The sequence below is a fragment of the Triturus cristatus genome, chromosome 4_1 (assembly GCF_964204655.1).
Source record: "Triturus cristatus chromosome 4_1, aTriCri1.1, whole genome shotgun sequence".
NCBI classification, from domain to species: Eukaryota; Metazoa; Chordata; class Amphibia; order Caudata; family Salamandridae; genus Triturus; species Triturus cristatus.
In genome coordinates this window covers 842,321,846-842,327,845 of record NC_140585.1, presented here as the reverse complement: position 1 = coordinate 842,327,845, position 6,000 = coordinate 842,321,846, and the positions used below count along the sequence as shown (strand labels likewise).

Here is a 6,000-nt window from a genome sequence, read left to right as displayed (position 1 = left end):
ACATTTCCTCGCCCCCTTATAGTGCCTGCTTAAGTAATGTGTTCAACTGTTTTGATAGTTTCATCATACAAACTTACAAATCCAAGAAAATATATCAGACATATTGCAATCAAAATCTAATCATGTAGTAAGCTGAGATAGCAGGAACAGAAATGTTAATGGACGTGGAACATAATTTATCTTCTCCTGTCAATGCTTCGAAAGCTGGTAGCACATCGGATTACTTCTTGCCATGGGGAAATTGCACTTTGCATGAGAATCCTGTATTTTGTGTGAATCTTCAAGAACATGGAGCAATCAAAGACTTACTCAGAGAGTTGGTGTAAGTTTAGAGACTCAGAAGTTAGTATAGCATTAATAGCATGCAATAAATCAATGTCCAACCAAATGTTTTTTCTTAAAAATAGAAAATACTGTATTCTATTAATAACACATTACTATAGTCAGTGCCACAGATGTAGGTATCTTCTCAATTTGTTCATGAAAGCTAGAAGTCTATGACTACTGGTAGTCATTGCATCACAATGCTGTACTAAAGTCTATGACTCTACTAGATGCCTTTTCCCTCCTATATAGAGGTACCTTTGATGCACTTTGAGATTTATAGCTCAATGCTGTTCCCATGGCAGCTGAAACCTAAATGTAACTTTTGCACACCAATGAAGGTTAGACTTCTGTGCTGTTTAGGGACCTGAGTATCAAAGTTCTAACAATTAGTAGTATTTTTAAAGTTTTTCTCACCTTGTTGTCCTCTTCTTGTGTCACCATTCTCGTATGGCAGTATGTTTTACTTTGCATTCTCTCTCTTCGGTGTGCATGCTCTCAGATCATAACCTGTTCCCTGGTGGTCTATACTGGATAGCAGAATCTGTTGGCATTGTTGCTGGTGCTATAACGTATGCCAGTTTTGAATTCCTTAGCTGGTGCTGGCATCAGTAGTCTTCCCTAAGAGGATCACACAGGTCCAATACAAAGCCCCTGACCCAAAAGGAAACTGAAGAGTGAATAAACGGATCCCTAGACTTCTTCTTCAGTTTCTTCAAGTAGCTTTATTGTTTTGAAACAGGAATCACCCAACCGTACCGGTCAGGCGCAGTTCCAGACTTGTCAACTGGCATACCATGGAACGTGAAGCATGTCATATAGAATTATTACTATGTAATGGCAGTGTCAGCCTGGATTTGACTGCCTGATAATATATCACATATCTCCTTCCTTTTCTTCCTAACTAAGGAGAAAAACAATAAGAATAAATATAACACAAATGAGAAAAATGACACGAAACCCTGAACAGGTATAAAATGGAGTAATAGGGAAAGACAGCACATGACAGGTAAGTGGGCAGGGGTGGGTGGGAACATAGATACGGCAGGGCACTCTCAAGAGCAACAAAAACTATGCACAATGTTCCCTTGTAAATTATACTCTCCTAGAAAGCATAAATTCACCTTTTCATAAGACAACATGTACAACTTATTTCCCTTGCAACAGTAATGGAAGGTTACTCACATGAAGGTTACATACATATATAATCCTTCATGTAGGTAGGTGTCCTTGTGTCCTTTTCTCCCTTGCACCCCCTTCCCCTTGCAAGGAACCTCTTGTCTCATACGCACCTTCCCTTGAGGACTTACTGTGATTGTTATTATTACTTTTGAACTCGCCATTGCTTACCGATGACCATGTGAGTTCAGATGCCTCCATACCTTTAGAATCAGTGACCCCTCCTTTTTGATAAAACGCTACCCTCCTGAGATTCCACATTTGACCATTGTGCAATTTTACCCAACTACCACTAACAACATTGGCTTTGTAAGGACCCCATAAACTTGGATAATAGTTTACGTACCCCACTTGGTTTGACCTTTACCCAATCACCCTCTTGAACAATCTTAGCACCACCACCCAGAACGCTTGTTACATCTCTTGTATGACTATTCTTTAACCATGACTGAACAAATTTGGTGCCAGGTTGACTGCCACGCATAAATTCAAAAGGACTGTTCTCCATTCCTTCATACACTGTAGTACGATATGCTCGCGGCATTCCTTTATGGCTTTCTGTACTGATGATCTTGCTGCAATAGCTAACTGCATTGTCCCCTTCACCAATCTGTTCACTCTCTCACACAACCCATCCTCTTATAGATTAAAAAGTGAGGTACATGCATGTCTTAAACCAACTTTTCCGAACAATTCTTCCATCTCTTTTGAAGTTAGCTGAGTGACATTGTCCATAAGAATTACTGATGGAATTCCTTCTGTTCTGAAGACTTCACTCAGTACATTAATGGTTGAGTCTCTGGTAATGGACTTCATGAAAACAATCTCCACTCACCTTGATCCAGCGTTGTAGCCAAAAGTGTAATAAATGGATCGAAGACACATTCTTCAGTTTCTTCAAGTAGTTCTATTGTTGTGAAACAGGAATCACCCAACCGTACCGGCCAGGTGCAGTTGCAGACTTGCCAACTGTCAAATCATGGAACGTTAAGCATGTCATATAGAATTATTACTATGTAATAGCAGTCTGCTTGATAATATATTAAAAAGAGCCCACCCATTGTAGGTCAGAATCCAGGTTTCTGATAGATACATTTCTCATGAGTAAAAGGTGGCCCGTTGATGCCGGAACACGAGAGTCCTCAAACAGGTTTGATGAATGTAAGAATTCCAGTCTTAGCACAGTTTCTTCATCGCTATGTCACTATTCATTTGTAGACCCCATGATGAGCAACATGCCCCAGCCCACAACATTCTGCAGTGCCTCCATCTGACCTCATTTTTGGGAAGGTTGTCTCCTCCAGGTGTAACATGCCAAGAGATCATCCATCAGCAGACTACCAGTGGGGAGGAGAGACAACTCATCTCACCTCAGCTCCAAGTGACACAGCTCCTTCCCTTCGGTCAATGCCTTGCATGTCCAGTTTATCTCCTACCCACGCAGCTAGTTGTGTCCTTTGGCTAACTCCACTTTCTCAGGAACTCTTTACTGTAGGGATACCTCTAGTCCCCCTTCCTTCTCAGTAGTAGCTCCTTTCTCCACACCTCCTCAACAGCACTTATATCAAGATAGCAGAATGATTACAGGTCCAGTCCTGACCTAAGAGGTGGCTTTTTGCACTAAAAGCTTAAGTCCTGAAACTCACAGATTTCTCCAGTCTGTAGCCTAGCATTCCCTAGAATAGGATCAGTTAGAAATAATGGAACACTGGCTAGGGGATGCCATCCCAAATTTATATCAAGCTCATACATAGAAAAGTGTATTCCTCTAGTCTGATCTTTTGTAGGTTGTTGGGTTTCAAGGGAGGTGGATTCACCTCACAAAAAGTTCCTCAGTCAGAGGTCACTGATCTATAAATGTTGAAGTTAGGAGGGTGGAGCTATGTGTTGCCTGACAGGAGGCTGGGAAGCAATTGGCACAAAAGGGACCGGGCTTCCTTTACCTGGCTGATACTCAAATCTTAGACAAACATTTCATTAACCGGTTTCAGATTGTACTAGTTTGACACAAACATAAATCAAAACCACTTCAGATCACATTGCATTGTTTTAACCCTTACAGATTTCATATATGAATAAACAGCACATCTGTGCAAATTAACACACCCTATTAGTTTATGTAATCTGTCCCCAGGCACGTTGCTGTCAACAAGCCACTATTTACATTGCCAACGATGATTTAATGTTGAACTGTACTTCTAATAAAAGTTTCCGCAAAGAGCTTATATGAAAGTGCATGCTTTAGAAAACTAATACAAAAACTTGTGTTAAAAGTTTCATAACATAGTGGATATGTATGTGGTGCACAGTATGCAAAACGCACTTGGAGCCAAAGTTAATATCATGAATCCAAGGCAACAGTGGACATTTTATCGATCTCTGAATGAATAAGGATTGAGCCGACTACATCAGCTTTCAGGTTGCAATCCTATATTTGCACCATGTGCCTTAACAGCAATCAATCACATTAGCTAAGAAGACACATTTTAAATATATTGCTCAAAATTTGAAATTCGCCTGCGAATTTTTGACAAATTTTGTAATTAATTAAGAGATTATAGTGTTGTCATCCTCTCAAAAATCCCGAAATAAAAGGTTTTGTGAAAGAAGATTAATGCAAAATTAATTTGTTCTGCAAGGATTTATCATGATAAGCCCAATTTTTAGGCTTTTTTTCCTCAGCAAAACCAGTTCATTTCTATAAACTGAACACTGGCACTTTCACAACACTTGACAAAAGTTGGGATGCTTTCTTTGTAAACATTTCTGGACCACCTTCACCTCTGCAGTGAAATTGATTCCTATGGTGTACTTGATGTCTAGGGAGTGAATGACCAAATCTTATGGAAAAAATATTGTGGTACAAGAATATTGTGTCAAATATAGTGTCAAGTCAAAATAATCTTATTAAAGAATACAGAAGGTAAGAAAAAAATGTTAGGGTCATAATATTGATTTGAATATATTTTTGTATATAATATATTTTACTTTATTATAGTTGTATTAAATGTCATTTTCTAATTAATTAATATATATTAGTAATTGTACTATGTTAGGTATTAGTATTATATTCGTTGTTTAATTTTGTAAGTATTGTTTATAATCTTTATTGTGTAATAACATGTTTAGATATATAATTTGTTATTCCAAACTTAGGGGCTCATTACGATGGCGGATGGACTGGCTCCGCCCACCACGGTGGTGTGAACCGGCACCGTCCGCCATGCATGTGGCAGTCCCGCATACCCTATAATGATGGGACCCCCATCGCGGTGGTCTTGTTCCACACCGTTAAATTTGCCGCCATGGCTGCTGACAGCAGCACTGCCACGATGCCTAAAAGAGCATTTTGTGCATTTCACTTCACTACGTGGCAGGCACTACACTGTGCCTGCCACGTGGTGTTGTGAAATGTTGGATGGTACCCCCCTCGTGCACCCTCACCACAAGGGGGACCCACAACAGGCCCCCAAACTCCGCCTGCCTTTCAACGGCAGTTGCACTGCCGCAGAAATGCTGGCTGGAGACCGCATCATAATTTTGCGGACGGTGTTTGCTAAGCACCGCCACCATTTTGTGGATGCAGACCGCTCCGCCGGGCAATCGTAATGGTTGCCTTGGGTGTTTCCGTGGTGGACGGACTTTACCTCTGCCGCAGTCGTGGCCTGAATCCCACCGCCATCGTAATATGGCGGTGGGAGAATCGCGGTCCGCAGGGCCGGCGGACCTCACCGCCAGCCTGGCAGTGGCGGTCCTTCCGCCATCATAATGAGCCCCTTAGGGCCTGATTTAGACACTGGAGGGACCACAGCAGAGTTGGCTTTTTTGGCGGTCTGCCCGTCTACCTACCTGGCTGTCTACCCGCCTAATGTAGATGCTGATTTGCAATGGGCGAGAAGACCATCTCGGTCCCGCTGACTTTGCTAGGACTTTGCTCCCCGCGCCTTCAGTGGGATGGGCTGTGGGAGGCTGTGGCAAGACTTCAGCCAGGATTACTGCCATCAGTATTTCATTCTGTCTTGTTTCGGAAGGAATTCCAACAGGAATCCCTCCTTCTTGCTTCCAGTCGAAGGAAATGGACAAAAAGGGATGAATACTCACTTTTTTGGGGGTTCAGGCTGCGGTTTCTTCCTCTTTTCCTTCATCCAGGAAGGAATGGTCCGGCACCCCGTTTTGACTGGAAGGTAAGTGTTGGTGGTCTGTGTGGGTATGCAGTGTATGGTGTGTGTAAGTTGGTGGGGTGCAGTGCAGAATGTACAAATAATGCACACAACTCATCTCCCACAGACACCTATCTATACCTGCACAACATACATGTGATTTAAGTAAAAAATGTCACTTATCTGTCTCCCCACCTCCAGGGTCACCCCCTGTTAGTACTCCACCAACAGGTTACTATCGGGCCAACGGGGACATCCAGATCTGCTTGGCGGGACCCTGCCATCAGGATGGCAAAGGTGGGCTCCGAGCCAGCACTGAAGACCCCCATGGTCTTCT

At 42.2% G+C, this 6,000-nt stretch overlaps 1 pseudogene; it reads right to left on the bottom strand.

The window, feature by feature from the left end:
- Window positions 1-1,154: 1,154 nt before the first annotated feature.
- Window positions 1,155-6,000, bottom strand: part of LOC146855644 (uncharacterized) — a 56,397-nt pseudogene continuing 51,551 nt past the window's right edge.